Genomic DNA, 17,491 nt, shown 5'->3' on the forward strand with positions numbered 1-17,491 from the left:
CACATTACTACGTGATCCAATCCAGAAAGAGCCCAGAATCTGGCCATCAAGTAAGAGATTTATGCGAAAGTATGAGCCTGATGGGGGCAAATCCTACATCCAACTCAGACTTAACATGTGTTATCCTCTAAAATGTTGATCGAGACCAGGTTTAGTCGACTGTTTCAGTGTGGTACCACAGTACTAAGTGATCCAAACCAGAAAAAGCCCAGGATCTGGCCAACAAGTATGAGAAATATGCGAAAGTATGAGCCTGATGAGTGCATATCCCATACCTAACCTAGACCTAACATGCATTATCCTCTAAAATATTGATCGTGACCAGGCTCAGTCGACTGATTTGGTGTGGTACTACTTTACTACGTGATCCAAACCCGGAAAAGGCCAGAATCTGGCGTCAAGTATGAGAAATATGCGAAAGTATGACCCAGATGAGTGCAAATCCAAGGCCTAACCTAGACCTAACATGTGTTATCCTCTAAAATATTGATCGAAACCATGCTTAATTGTCTGTTTCAGTGTGGTACCACATTACCACGTGATCCAAACCAGAAAAAACCCAGGATCTGTTCACCAGGTATGTGAAGAATGCGAACGTGTGAGCCTGATGAGGGCAAATCCAAGGCCTAACCAAGACCTAACATGCGTTATCCACTAAAATATTGATCGAAACAAGGTTTAAAGGACTGTTTCAGTGTGGTACCACATTACTACGTGATCCAAAGCAGAAAATGGCCAGGAACTGGCTAACAAGTAAGAGAAATATGCGAAAGTATGAGCCTGATGAGGGCAAATCCCGGACCTGACATAGACCTAACATGCGTTATCCTCTAAAATATTGATCGAAACCAGGTTTAATGGTCTGTTTCAGCGTGGTACCGCATTACTACGTGATCGAAACCAAAAAAGGCCCAGAATCGGGCCATCAAGTATGTGAAATATGCGAATGTATGAGCCTGATGAGTGCAAATCCCAGGCCTAACCTAGACCTAACATGCGTTATCCACTAAAATATTGATCGAAACCAGGCTTAATGGGCTGCTTCAATGTGATACCACATAACCACGTGATCCAAACCTGAAAAAGCCCGGGATCTGGCCAACAAGAATGCGGAAAGTGTGAATGTATGAGCCTGATGAGAGCAAATCCCAGACCTAACATAGACCTGACATGCGTTATCCTCTAAAATATTGATCGAAACCAGGTTTATTGGACTGTTCCAGTGTGGTACCGCATTACTACGTGATCCAAACCAGAAAAAGGCCAGGATCTGGCCATCAAGTATGAGAAACATGCGAAAGTATGAGCCTGATGAGAGCAAATCCCAGACCTAACCTAGACCTAACATGAGTTATCCTTTGAAATATTGAACCAGACTAGGTTTAATTGAATGTTTCAGTGTGGTACCACATTACCACGTGATCCAAACCAGAAAAAACCCAGGATCTGTTCAACAGGTATGTGAAGAATGCGAAAGTGTGAGCCTGATGAGGTCAAATCCCGGACCTAACATAGATCTAACATGCGTTATCCTATAAAAAATTGATCGAAACAAGGTTTAATGGTCTGTTTCAGCGTGGTACCGCATTACTACGTGATCGAAACCAAAAAAGGCCCAGAATCTGGCCATCAAGTATGAGAAATATGCGAAAGTATGAGCCTGATGATTCCAAATCCCAGACCTAACTTAGACCTAACATGCGTTATCCTCTACAATATTGATCGAAACAAGGTTTAATGGGCTGTTTCAGCGTGATACCGCATTACTACGTGATCGAAACCAAAAAAGGCCCAGAATCTGGCCATCAAGTATGAGAAATATGCGAAAGTATGAGCCTGATGAGTGCAAATCCCAGACCTAACCTAGACCTAACATGCGTTATCCTCTAAAATATCGATCGAAACCAGGTTTAATCGACTGTTTCAGTGTGGTACCACATTACTACGTCATCCAATCAGAAAGAGCCCAGTATCTGGCCATCAAGTAAGAGATATATGCGAAAGTATGAGCCTGATGGGGGCAAATCCTACATCCAACTCAGACTTAACATGTGTTATCCTCTAAAATATTGATCGAAACCAGGTTTAATGGACTGTTTCAGTGTGATACCACATTACCACGTGATCCAAACCAGAAAAAGCCCGGGATCTGGCCAACAAGTATGCGGAAAATGCGAAAGTATGAGCCTGATGAGGGCAAATCCCAGACCTAATCCAGGCCTAACATGCGTTTTCCCCTAAAATATTGATCGAAACGAGGTTTAATGGACTGTTTCAGTGTGGTACCACATTCCTACGTGATCCAAACCAGAAAAAGCAAAGGGTCTGGCTAACAAGTAAGAGAAATATGCGAAAGTATGAGCCTGATGAGAGCAAATCCCGGACCTAACATAGACCCAACATGCGTTACCCTCTAAAATATGGATCGAAACCAGGTTTAATGGACTGTTTCGGTGTGGTACCACACTACTATGTGATCCATACCAGAAAAAACCCAGGATCTGTTCAAGAAGTATGTGAAGAATGCGAAAGTATGAGACTGATAAGGTCAAATCCCATACCTAATCCAGACCTAACATGCGTTATCCACTAAAATATTGATCGTGACCAGGCTTAGTGGACTGTTTCAGTGTGGTACCACATTACTACGTCATCCAATCAGAAAGAGCCCAGTATCTGGCCATCAAGTAAGAGATATATGCGAAAGTATGAGCCTGATGGGGGCAAATCCTACATCCAACTCAGACTTAACATGTGTTATCCTCTAAAATATTGATCGAAACCAGGTTTAATGGACTGTTTCAGTGTGATACCACATTACCACGTGATCCAAACCAGAAAAAGCCCGGGATCTGGCCAACAAGTATGCGGAAAATGTGAATGTATAAGCCTGATGAGAGCAAATCCCAGACCTAACCTAGACCTAACATGCATTATCCTCTAAAATATTGATCGAAACCTGGTTTAATGGACTGTTTCAGAGTGGTACCATATTACTACGTGATCCAAACCAGAAAAAGCCCAGAATCCGGCAATCAAGTATGAGAAATATGCGAAAGTATGAGCCTGATGAGTGCAATTCCCAGACCTAACCTAGACCTAACATGCATTATCCTCTAAAATATTGATCGTGACCAGGTTTAGTCGACTGTTTCAGTGTGGTACCACATTACTACGTGATCCAATCTAGAAAAAGCCCAGAATCTGGCCATCAAGTAAGAGATATATGCGAAAGTATGAGCCTGATGAGGGCAAATCCTAGACCCAACTCAGACTTAACATGTGTTATCCTCTAAAATATTGATCGAAACCAGGTTTAATGGACTGTTTCAGTGTGATACCACATTACCACGTGATCCAAACCAGAAAAAGCCCGGGATCTGGCCAACAAGTATGCGGAAAATGTGAATGTATAAGCCTGATGAGAGCAAATCCCAGACATAACACAGACCTAACATGCATTATCCTCTAAAATTTTGATCGAAACCAGGTTTAATGGACCGTTTCAGTGTGGTACCACATTACTAAGTGATCCAAACCAAAAAAAGCCCAGAATCTGGCAATCAAGTATGAGAAATATGCGAAAGTATGAGCCTGATGAGTGCAATTCCCAGACCTAACCTAGACCTAACATGCATTATCCTCTAAAATATTGATCGTGACCAGGTTTAGTCGACTGTTTCAGTGTGGTACCACATTACTACGTGATCCAATCCAAAAAAAGCCCAGAATCTGGCCATCAAGTATGAGAAATATGCGAAAGTATGAGCCTGATGAGGGCAAATCCTAGACCCAACTCAGACTTAACATGTGTTATCCTCTAAAATATTGATCGAAACCAGGTTTAGTGGACTGTTTCAGTATGATACCACTTTACCACGTGATCCAAACCAGAAAAAGCCCGGGATCTGGCCAACAAGTATGCGGAAAATGTGATTGTATAAGCCTGATGAGAGCAAATCCCAGACCTAACATGCGTTATCCTCAAAAATATTGATCGAAACCTGGTTTAATGGACTGTTTCAGTGTGGTACCACATTACTACGTGATCCAAACAAAAACAAGCCCAGAATCCGGCAATCAAGTATGAGAAATATGCGAAAGTATGAGCCTGATGAGTGCAATTCCCAGACCTGACCTAGACCTAACATGCATTATCCTCTAAAATATTGATCGTGACCAGGTTTAGTCGACTGTTTCAGTGTGGTACCACATTACTACGTGATCCAATCCAGAAAAAGCCCAGAATCTGGCCATCAAGTAAGAGATATATGCGAAAATATGACCCTGATGAAGTCAAATCCCAGACATAACCTAGACCTAACATGCGTTATCCTCAAAAATATTGATCGAAACCTGGTTTAATGGACAGTTTCAGTGTGGTACCACATTACTACGTGATCCAAACCAAAAAAAGCCCAGAATCTGGCAATCAAGTATGAGAAATATGCGAAAGTATGAGCCTGATGAGTGCAATTCCCAGACCTAACCTAGACCTAACATGCATTATCCTCTAAAATATTGATCGTGACCAGGTTTAGTCGACTGTTTCAGTGTGGTACCACATTACTACGTGATCCAAACCAAAAAAAGCCCAGAATCTGGCCATCAAGTAAGAGATATATGCGAAAGTATGAGCCTGATGAGGGCAAATCCCAGACCTAATCCAGGCCTAACATGCGTTTTCCCCTAAAATATTGATCGAGACCAGGTTTAGTCGACTGATTCAGTGTGGTACCACAGTACTAAGTGATCCAAACCAGAAAAAGCCCAGGATCTGGCCATCAAGTATGAGCCTGATGAGTGCATACCCCATACCTAACCTAGACCTAACATGCTTTATCCTCTAAAATATTGATCGTGACCAGGCTCAGTCGACTGTTTTTGTGTGGTACCACTTTACTACGTGATCCAAACCCGGAAAAGGCCAGAATCTGGCATCAAGTATGAGAAATATGCGAAAGTATGACCCAGATGAGTGCAAATCCAAGGCCTAACCTAGACCTAACATGTGTTATCCTCTAAAATATTGATCGAAACCATGCTTAATTATCTGTTTCAGTGTGGTACCACATTACCACGTGATCCAAACCAGAAAACACCCAGGATCTGTTCACCAGGTATGTGAAGAATACGAACGTGTGACCCTGATGAGGGCAAATCCAAGGCCTAACCAAGACCTAACATGCGTTATCCTCTAAAATATTGATCGAAACGAGGTTTAATGGACTGTTTCAGTGTGGTACCACATTCCTACGTGATCCAAACCAGAAAAAGCAAAGGATTTGGCTAACAGGTAAGAGAAATATGCGAAAGTATGAGCCTGATGAGAGCAAATCCCGGACCTAACATAGACCCAACATGCGTTACCCTCTAAAATATGGATCGAAACCAGGTTTAATGGACTGTTTCAGTGTGGTACCACACTACTATGTGATCCATACCAGAAAAAACCCAGGATCTGTTCAAGAAGTATGTGAAGAATGCGAAAGTATGAGACTGATGAGGTCAAATCCCATACCTAATCCAGACCTAACATGCGTTATCCACTAAAATATTGATCGTGACCAGGCTTAGTCGACTGTTTCAGTGTGGTACCACATTACTACGTGATCCAATCCAGAAAAAGCCCAGAATCTGGCCATCAAGTAAGAGATATATGCGAAAGTATGAGCCTGATGAGCGCAAATCCTACACCCAACTCAGACTTTACATGTGTTATCCTCTAAAATATTGGTCGAAACCAGGTTTAATGGACTGTTTCAGTATGATACCACATACCTACGTGATCCAAACCAGTGAAAGCCCAGGATCTGGCCAACATGCATGAGAAATATGCGAAAATATGACCTTGATGAAGTCAAATCCCAGACATAACACAGACCTAACATGCATTATCCTCTAAAATTTTGATCGAAACCAGGTTTAATGGACCGTTTCAGTGTGGTACCACATTACTAAGTGATCCAAACCAAAAAAAGACCAGAATCTGGCAATCAAGTATGAGAAATATGCGAAAGTATGAGCCTGATGAGTGCAATTCCCAGACCTAACCTAGACCTAACATGCATTATCCTCTAAAATATTGATCGTGACCAGGTTTAGTCGACTGTTTCAGTGTGGTACCACATTACTACGTGATCCAATCCAAAAAAAGCCCAGAATCTGGCCATCAAGTAAGAGATATATGCGAAAGTATGAGCCTGATGAGGGCAAATCCTAGACCCAACTCAGACTTAACATGTGTTATCCTCTAAAATATTGATCGAAACCAGGTTTAATGGGCTGTTTCAGTGTGATACCACATTACCACGTGATCCAAACCAGAAAAAGCCCGGGATCTGGCCAACAAGTATGCGGAAAATGCGAAAGTATGAACCTGATGAGGGCAAATCCCAGACCTAATCCAGGCCTAACATGCGTTTTCCCCTAAAATATTGATCGAGACCAGGTTTAGTCGACTGATTCAGTGTGGTACCACAGTACTAAGTGATCCAAACCAGAAAAAGCCCAGGATCTGGCCATCAAGTATGAGAAATATGCGAAAGTATGAGCCTGATGAGTGCATACCCCATACCGAACCTAGACCTAACATGCTTTATCCTCTAAAATATTGATCGTGACCAGGCTCAGTCGACTGTTTTTGTGTGGTACCACTTTACTACGTGATCCAAACCCGGAAAAGGCCAGAATCTGGCATCAAGTATGAGAAATATGCGAAAGTATGACCCAGATGAGTGCAAATCCAAGGCCTAACCTAGACCTAACATGTGTTATCCTCTAAAATATTGATCGAAACCATGCTTAATTATCTGTTTCAGTGTGGTACCACATTACCACGTGATCCAAACCAGAAAAAACCCAGGATCTGTTCACCAGGTATGTGAAGAATACGAACGTGTGAGCCTGATGAGGGCAAATCCAAGGCCTAACCAAGACCTAACATGCGTTATCCTCTAAAATATTGATCGAAACGAGGTTTAATGGACTGTTTCAGTGTGGTACCACATTCCTACGTGATCCAAGCCAGAAAAAGCAAAGGATCTGGCTAACAAGTAAGAGAAATATGCGAAAGTATGAGCCTGATGAGAGCAAATCCCGGACCTAACATAGACCCAACATGCGTTACCCTCTAAAATATGGATCGAAACCAAGTTTAATGGACTGTTTCAGTGTGGTACCACACTACTATGTGATCCATACCAGAAAAAACCCAGGATCTGTTCAAGAAGTATGTGAAGAATGCGAAAGTATGGGACTGATGAGGTCAAATCCCATACCTAATCCAGACCTAACATGCGTTATCCACTAAAATATTGATCGTGACCAGGCTTAGTCGACTGTTTCAGTGTGGTACCACTTTACTACGTGATCCAATCCGAAAAAAGCCCAGAATCTGGCCATCAAGTAAGAGATATATGCAAAAGTATGAGCCTGATGAGAGCAAATCCCAGACCTAACATGGACCTAACATGCGTTATCCTCAAAAATATTGATCGAAACCTGGTTTAATGGACTGTTTCAGTGTGGTACCACGGTACTACGTGATCCAAACCAAAGAAAGCCCAGAATCTGGCAATCAAGTATGAGAAATATGCGAATGTATGAGCCTGATGAGTGCAATTCCCAGACCTAACCTAGACCTAACATGCATTATCCTCTAAAATATTGATCGTGACCAGGTTTAGTCGACTGTTTCAGTGTGGTACCACATTCCTACATGATCCAAACCAGAAAAAGCCCAGAATCTGGCCATCAAGTATGAGAAATATGCGAAAGTATGAGCCTGATGAGTGCAAATCCCAGAAATAACCTAGACCCAACATGCGTTATCCTCTGAAATATTGACCGAGACCAGGTTTAGTCGACTGTTTCAGTGTGGTACCACATTACTACGTGATCCAAACCAGAAAAAGGCCAGGATCTGGCCATCAAGTATGAGAAATATGCGAAAGTATGAGCCTCATGAGTGCAATCCCAGACCTAACCTAGACCTAACATGTGTTATCCTCTAAAATATTGATCGAGACCAGGTTTAATTTGACTGTTTCAGTGTTGTACCACATAACTACGTGATTCAAACCAGTGAAAGCCCAGGATCTGGCCAACTAGAATGAGGAATATGCGAAAGTATGAGCATGATGAGAGCAAATCCCTGACCTAACCTAGACCTAACATGTGTTATCCTCTAAAATATTGATCGTCACCAGTTTTAGTCGACTGTTTCAGTGTGGTACCGCATTACTACGTGATCGAAACTAAAAAAGGCCCAGAATCAGGCCAACAAGTACGAGAAATATGTGAAAGTATGACCCTGATGAGGGAAAATCCCAGACCTAATCCAGACCTAACATGCGTTATCCTCTAAAATATCGATCGAAACAAGGTATAATCGACTGTTTCAGTGTGGTACCACACTACTATGTGATCCATACCAGAAAAAACCCAGGATCTGTTCAAGAAGTATGTGAAGAATGCGAAAGTATGAGACTGATGAGGTCAAATCCCATACCTAATCCAGACCTAACATGCGTTATCCACTAAAATATTGATCGTGACCAGGCTTAGTCGACTGTTTCAGTGTGGTACCACATTACTACGTGATCCAAACCAGAAAAAGGCCAGGATCTGGCCATCAGGTATGAGAAATATGCGAAAGTATGAGCCTCATGAGTGCAATCCCAGACCTAACATGGACCTAACATGCGTTATCCTCAAAAATATTGATCGAAACATGGTTTAATGGACTATTTCACTGTGGTACCACATTACTACGTGATCCAAACCAGAAAAAGCGCAGGATCTGTTCAACATGTATGTGAAGAATGCGAAAGTGTGAGCCTGATGAGGGCAAATCCCGGACCTAACATAGACCTAACATGCGTTATCCTCTAAAATATTGATCGAAACAAGGTTTAATGGTCTGTTTCAGCGTGGTACCGCATTACTACGTGATCGAAACCAAAAAAGGCCCAGAATCTGGACATCAAGTATGAGAAATATGCGAAAGTATGAGCCTGATGAGTGCAAATCCCAGACCTAACCTAGACCTAACATGCGTTATCCTCTAAAATATTGATCGAAACCAGGTTTAATGGGCTGTTTCAGTGTGATACCACATTACCACGTGATCCAAACCAGAAAAAGCCCGGGATCTGGCCAACAAGTATGCGGAAAATGCGAAAGTATGAGCCTGATGAGGGCAAATCCCAGACCTAATCCAGGCCTAACATGCGTTTTCCCCTAAAATATTGATCGAGACCAGGTTTAGTCGACTGAGTCAGTGTGGTACCACAGTACTAAGTGATCCAAACCAGAAAAAGCCCAGGATCTGGCCATCAAGTATGAGAAATATGCGAAAGTATGAGCCTGATGAGTGCATACCCCATACCGAACCTAGACCTAACATGCTTTATCCTCTAAAATATTGATCGTGACCAGGCTCAGTCGACTGTTTTTGTGTGGTACCACTTTACTACGTGATCCAAACCCGGAAAAGGCCAGAATCTGGCATCAAGTATGAGAAATATGCGAAAGTATGACCCAGATGAGTGCAAATCCAAGGCCTAACCTAGACCTAACATGTGTTATCCTCTAAAATATTGATCGAAACCATGCTTAATTATCTGTTTCAGTGTGGTACCACATTACCACGTGATCCAAACCAGAAAAAACCCAGGATCTGTTCACCAGGTATGTGAAGAATACGAACGCGTGAGCCTGACGGGGGCTAATCCCGGACCTAACGTAGACCTAACATGCGTTATCCTCTAAAATATCGATCGAAACAAGGTATAATCGACTGTTTCAGTGTGGTACCACACTACTATGTGATCCATACCAGAAAAAACCCAGGATCTGTTCAAGAAGTATGTGAAGAATGCGAAAGTATGAGACTGATGAGGTCAAATCCCATACCTAATCCAGACCTAACATGCGTTATCCACTAAAATATTGATCGTGACCAGGCTTAGTCGACTGTTTCAGTGTGGTACCACATTACTACGTGATCCAATCCAAAAAAAGCCCAGAATCTGGCCATCAAGTAAGAGATATATGCGAAAGTATGAGCCTGATGAGGGCAAATCCTAGACCCAACTCAGACTTAACATGTGTTATCCTCTAAAATATTGATCGAAACCAGGTTTAATGGACTGTTTCAGTATGATACCATATAACTACGTGATCCAAACCAGTGAAAGCCCAGGATCTGGCCAACAAGAATGAGGAATATGCGAAAGTATGAGCATGATGAGAGCAAATCCCTGACCTAACCTAGACCTAACATGCGTTATCCTCTAAAATATTGATCGTGACCAGGTTTAGTCGACTGTTTCAGTGAGGTACCACATTACTACGTGATCCAAACCAGAAAAAGCGCAGGATCTGGCCAACAAGTACGAGAAATATGCAAAAGTATGAGCCTGATGAGAGCAAATCCCTGACCTAACCTAGACCTAACATGCGTTATCCTCAAAAATATTGATCGAAACATGGTTTAATGGACTATTTCACTGTGGTACCACATTACTACGTGATCCAAACCAGAAAAAGCGCAGGATCTGTTCAACATGTATGTGAAGAATGCGAAAGTGTGAGCCTGATGAGGGCAAATCCCGGACCTAACATAGACCTAACATGCGTTATTCTCTAAAATATTGATCGAAACAAGGTTTAATGGTCTGTTTCAGCGTGGTACCGCATTACTACGTGATCGAAACCAAAAAAGGCCCAGAATCTGGACATCAAGTATGAGAAATATGCGAAAGTATGAGCCTGATGAGTGCAAATCCCAGACCTAACCTAGACCTAACATGCGTTATCCTCTAAAATATCGATCGAAACCAGGTTTAATCGACTGTTTCAGCGTGGTACCACATTACTACGTGATCCAATCCAGAAAGAGCCCAGAATCTGGCCATCAAGTAAGAGATATATGCGAAAGTATGAGCCTGATGGGGGCAAATCCTACATCCAACTCAGACTTAATATGTGTTATCCTCTAAAATATAGATCGAAACCAGGTTTAATGGACTGTTTCAGTGTGATACCACATTCCTACGTGATCCAATCCAGAAAAAGCCCAGGATCTGGCCATCAAGTATGAGAAATATGCGAAAGTATGAGCCTGATGAGTGCAAATCCCATACCTAACCTAGATCTAACATGCATTATCCTCTAAAATATTGATCGTGACCAGGCTCAGTCGACTGTTTCAGTGTGGTACCACATTACTACGTGATCCAAACCAAAAAAAGACCAGAATCTGGCCAACAAGAATGAGAAATATGCGAAAGTATGACCCTGATGAGGGAAAATCCCAGACCTAATCCAGACCTAACATGCGATATCCTCTAAAATATTGATCGAAACCAGGTTTATTGGACTGTTTCAGTGTGGTACCACATAACTACGTGCTCCAAACCGAAAAAAGCCCAGAATCTGGTCATCATGTATGAGAAATATGCGAATGTATGAACCTGATGACTGCAAATCCCAACCCTAACCTAGACCTAACATGCGTTATCCTCTAAAATATTGATCGAGACCAGGTTTAGTCGACTGTTTCAGTGTGGTACCACATTACTGCGTGATCCAAACCAGAAAATGGCCAGGATCTGGCCATCAAGTATTAGAAATATGCGAAAGTATGAGCCTGATGAGAGCAAATCCCAGACCTAACCTAGACCTAACATGAGTTATCCTTCGAAATGTTGACCCAGACTAGGTTTAATTGACTGTTTCAGTGTGGTACCACATTACCACGTGATCCAAACCAGAAAAAACCCAGGATCTGTTCAACAGGTATGTGAAGAATGCGAAAGTGTGAGCCTGATGAGGGTAAATCCCGGACCTAACATAGACCTAACATGCGTTATCCTCTAAAATATTGATCGAAACCAGGTTTAATGGTCTGCTTCAGCGTGGTACCGCATTACTACGTGATCGAAACCAAAAAAGGCCCAGCATCTGGCCATCAAGTATGAGAAATATGCGAAAGTATGAGCCTGATGAGTGCAAATCCCAGACCTAACCTAGACATAACATGCGTTATCCTCTAAAATATCGATCGAAACCAGGCTTAATCGACTGTTTCAGTGTGGTACCACATTACTACGTGATCCAATCCAGAAAGAGCCCAGAATCTGGCCATCAAGTAAGAGATATATGCGAAAGTATGAGCCTGATGGGGGCAAATCCTACATCCAACTCAGGCTTAACATGTGTTATCCTCTAAAATATTGATCGAGACCAGGTTTAGTCGACTGTTTCAATGTGGTACCACATTACTACGTGATCCAAACCAAAAAAAGACCAGAATCTGGCCAACAAGTATGAGAAATATGCGAAAGTATGACCCTGATGAGGGAAAATCCCAGACCTAATCCAGACCTAACATGCGTTATCCTCTAAAATATTGATCGAAACCAGGTTTATTGGACTGTTTCAGTGTGGTACCACATTACTGCGTGATCCAAACCAGAAAATGGCCAGGATCTGGCCATCAAGTATTAGAAATATGCGAAAGTATGAGCCTGATGAGAGCAAATCCCAGACCTAACCTAGACCTAACATGAGTTATCCTTCGAAATGTTGACCCAGACTAGGTTTAATTGACTGTTTCAGTGTGGTACCACATTACCACGTGATCCAAACCAGAAAAAACCCAGGATCTGTTCAACAGGTATGTGAAGAATGCGAAAGTGTGAGCCTGATGAGGGTAAATCCCGGACCTAACATAGACCTAACATGCGTTATCCTCTAAAATATTGATCACGACCAGGTTTAATTTGACAGTTTCAGTGTGGTACCACATAACTACGTGATCCAAACCAGAGAAAGCCCAGGATCTGGCCAACAAGCATGAGAAATATGCGAAAGTATGACCATGATGAGAGCAAATCCCAGACCTAACCTAGACCTAACATGTGTTATCCACTAAAATATTGATAGAAACCATGCTTAATTGTCTGTTTCAGTGTCGTACCACATTACCACGTGATCCAAACCAGAAAAAAACCCTGGATCAGTTCACCAGGTATGTGAAGAATGCGAAAGTGTGAGCCTGACGGGGGCTAATCCCGGACCTAACGTAGACCTAACATGCATTATCCTCTAAAATATTGATCGTGACCAGGTTTAGTCGACTGTTTTTGTGTGGTACCACATTACTACGTGATCCAAACCAGAAAAAACCCAGGATCTGTTCAACAGGTATGTGAAGAATGCGAAAGTGTGAGCCTGATGAGGTCAAATCCCGGACCTAACATAGACCTAACATGCGTTATCCTCTAAAATATTGATCGAAACCAGGTTTAATCGACTGTTTCAGTGTGGTACCACATTACTACGTGATCCAATCCAGAAAGAGCCCAGAATCTGGCCAGCAAGTAAGAGATATATGCGATAGTATGAGCCTGATGGGGGCAAATCCTACATCCAACTCAGACTTAACATGTGTTATCCTCTAAAATATTGATCGAAACCAGGTTTAATGGACTGTTTCAGTGTGATACCACATTACCACGTGATCCAAACCAGAAAAAGCCCGGGATCTGGCCAACAAGTATGCGGAAAGTAAGAATGTATGAGCCTGATGAGAGCAAATCCCAGACCTAACATTGACCTGACATGCGTTATCCTCTAAAATATTGATCGTGACCAGGTTTAGTCGACTGTTTCAGTGTGGTACCACATTACTACGTGATCCAAACCAGAAAAAGGCCAGGATCTGGCCATCAAGTATGAGAAATATGCGAAAGTATGAGCCTGATGAGTGCAAATCCCATACCTAACCTAGATCTAACATGCATTATCCTCTAAAATATTGATCGTGACCAGGCTTAATGGACTGTTTCAGTGTGATACCACATAACCACGTGATCCAAACCTGAGAAAGCCCGGGATCTGGACAACAAGTATGCGGAAAGTGTGAATGTATGAGCCTGATGAGAGCAAATCCCAGACCTAACATAGACCTGACATGCGTTATCCTCTAAAATATTGATCGTGACCAGGTTTAGTCGACTGTTTCAGTGTGGTTCCACATTACTACGTGATCCAAAGCAGAAAAAGCCCAGGATCTGGCCATCAAGTATGAGAAATATGCGAAAGTATGAGCCTGACGGGGGCAAATCCCGGACCTAACATAGACCTAACATGCGTTATCCTCTAAAATATTGATCGAAACCAGGTTTAATCGACTGTTTCAGTGTGGTACCGCATTACTACGTGATCCAAAGCAGAAAAAGGCCAGGATCTGGCCATCAAGTATGAGAAATATGCGAAAGTGTGAGCCTGATGAGGGCAAATCCCGGACCTAACATAGACCTAACATGCGTTATCCTCTAAAATATTGATCGAAACCAGGTTTAATGGTCTGTTTCAGCGTGGTACCGCATTACTACGTGATCGAAACCAAAACAGGCCCAGAAACTGGCCATCAAGTATGAGAAATATGCGAAAGCGTGAGCCTGATGAGGGCAAATCCCGGACCTAACATAGACCTGACATGCGTTATCCACTAAAATATTGATCGAAACCAGGCTTAATGGACTGTTTCAGTGTGATACCACATAACCACGTGATCCAAACCTGAGAAAGCCCGGGATCTGGTCAACAAGTATGCGGAAAGTGTGAATGTATGAGCCTGATGAGAGCAAATCCCAGACCTAACATAGACCTGACATGCGTTATCCTCTAAAATATTGATCGTGACCAGGTTTAGTCGACTGTTTCAGTGTGGTACCACATTACTACGTGATCCAAACCAGAAAAAGGCCAGGATCTGGCCATCAAGTATGAGAAATATGCGAAAGTATGAGCCTGATGAGAGCAAATCCCAGACCTAACATAGACCTAACATGCGTTATCCTCTAAAATATTGATCGAAACCAGGTTTAATCGACTGTTTCAGTGTGGTACCGCATTACTACGTGATCCAAAGCAGAAAAAGGCCAGGATCTGGCCATCAAGTATGAGAAATATGCGAAAGTGTGAGCCTGATGAGGGCAAATCCCGGACCTAACATAGACCTAACATGCGTTATCCTCTAAAATATTGATCGAAACCAGGTTTAATCGACTGTTTCAGTGTGGTACCACATTACTACGTGATCCAATCCAGAAAGAGCCCAGAATCTGGCCATCAAGTAAGAGATATATGCGATAGTATGAGCCTGATGGGGGCAAATCCTACATCCAACTCAGACTTAACATGTGTTATCCTCTAAAATATTGGTCGAAACCAGGTGTAATGGACTGTTTCAGTGTGATACCACATTACCACGTGATCCAAACCAGAAAAAGCCCGGGATCTGGCCAACAAGTATGCGGAAAATGCGAAAGTATGAGGCTGATGAGGGCAAATCCCAGACCTAATCCAGACCTAACATGCGTTTTCCCCTAAAATATTGGTCGAGACCTGGTTTAGTCGACTGTTTCATTGTGGTACCACATTACTAAGTGATCCAAACCAGAAAAAGCCCAGAATCTGGCGAACAAGTATGAGAAATATGCGAAAGTATGAGCCTGATGAGTGCAAATCCCAGACCTAGCCTAGACCTAACATGCGTTATCCTCTAAAATATTGACCGAGACCAGGTTTAGTCGACTGTTTCAGTGTGGTACCACATTACCACATGATCCAAACCAGAAAAAGCCATGAATCTGGCCATCAAGTATGAGAAATATGCGAAAGTATGGGCCTGATGAGTGCAAATCCCAGACCTAACCTAGACCTAACATGTGTTATCCTCTAAAATATTGATGGAGACCAGGTTTAAATTGACTGTTTCAGTGTGATACCACATAACTATGTGATCCAAACCAGTGAAAGCCCAGGATCTGGCCAACAAGAATGAGAAATATGCGAAAGTATGAGCATGATGAGTGCAAATCCCAGACCTAACCTAGACCTAACATGCGTTATCCTCTAAAATATTGACCGAGACCAGGTTTAGTCGTCTGTTTCAGTGTGGTACCACATTACTGCGTGATCCAAACCAAAAAAAGCCCAGAATCTGGCCAACAAGTACGAGAAATAATCGAAAGTATGAGCTTGATGAGAGCAAATCCCAGAACTAACCTAGACCTAACATGCGTTATCCTCTAAAATATTGACCGAGACCAGGTTTAGTCGACTGCTTCAGTGTGGTACCACATTACCACATGATCCAAACCAGAAAAAGCCGTGAATCTGGCCATCAAGTATGAGAAATATGCGAAAGTATGAGCATGATGAGGCTTAGTCGACTGTTTTTGTGTGGTACCACATTACTACGTGATCCGATCCAGAAAGAGCCCAGAATCTGGCCATCAAGTAAGAGAAATATGCGAAAGTATGGGCCTGATGAGTGCAAATCCCAGACCTAACCTAGACCTAACATGTGTTATCCTCTAAAATATTGATGGAGACCAGGTTTAAATTGACTGTTTCAGTGTGGTACCACATAACTATGTGATCCAAACCAGTGAAAGCCCAGGATCTGGCCAACAAGAATGAGAAATATGCGAAAGTATGAGCATGATGAGTGCAAATCCCAGACCTAACCTAGACCTGACATGCGTTATCCTCTAAAATATTGATCGTGACCAAGTTTAGTCGACTGTTTCTGTGTGGTACCACATTACTACGTGATCCAAACCAGAAAAGGCGCAGGATCTGGCCAAAAAGTACGAGAAATAATCGAAAGTATGAGCTTGATGAGAGCAAATCCCAGAACTAACCTAGACCTAACATGGGTTATCCTCTAAAATATTGACCGAGACCAGCTTTAGTCGACTGTTTCAGTGTGGTACCACAATACTACGTGATCCAAACCAGAAAAAGGCCAGGATCTGGCCATCAAGTATGAGAAATATGCGAAAGTATGAGCCTGATGAGGGCAAATCCCAGACCTAACCTAGACCTAACATGCGTTATCCTCTAAAATATCGATCGAAACCATGTTTAATCGACTGTTTCATTGTGGTACCACATTACTGTGTGATCCGAACCAGTGAAATCCCAGGATGTGGACAACAAGAATGAGAAATATGCGAAAGTATCAGCATGATGATAGCAAATCCCAGAACTAACCTAGACCTAACATGTGTTATCCCCTAAAATATTGATAGAAACCAGGCATAATTGTCTGTTTCAGTGTGCTACCACATTACCACGAGATGTAAACCAGAAAAAACCCACGGTCTGTTCACCAGGTATATGAAGAATACGAACGTGTGAGCCTGATGAGGGCAAATCCAAGGCCTAACCAAGACCTAAGATGCGTTATCCTCTAAAATATTGATCGAAACCAGGTTTAGTGGACTGTTTCAGTGTGGTACCACATTGCAACGTGATCCGAACCAAAAAAAGCCCAGAATCTGGCCATCAAGTATGAGAAATATGCGAGAGTATGAGTCTGATGAGTGCAAATCCCAGACCTAACCTAGACCTATCATGTGTTATCCTCTAAAATGTTGATCGAAACCAGGTTTAATGGACTGTT

This window comes from Colletes latitarsis, chromosome 5 (genome assembly GCF_051014445.1).
Source record: "Colletes latitarsis isolate SP2378_abdomen chromosome 5, iyColLati1, whole genome shotgun sequence".
Lineage (NCBI taxonomy): Eukaryota > Metazoa > Arthropoda > Insecta > Hymenoptera > Colletidae > Colletes > Colletes latitarsis.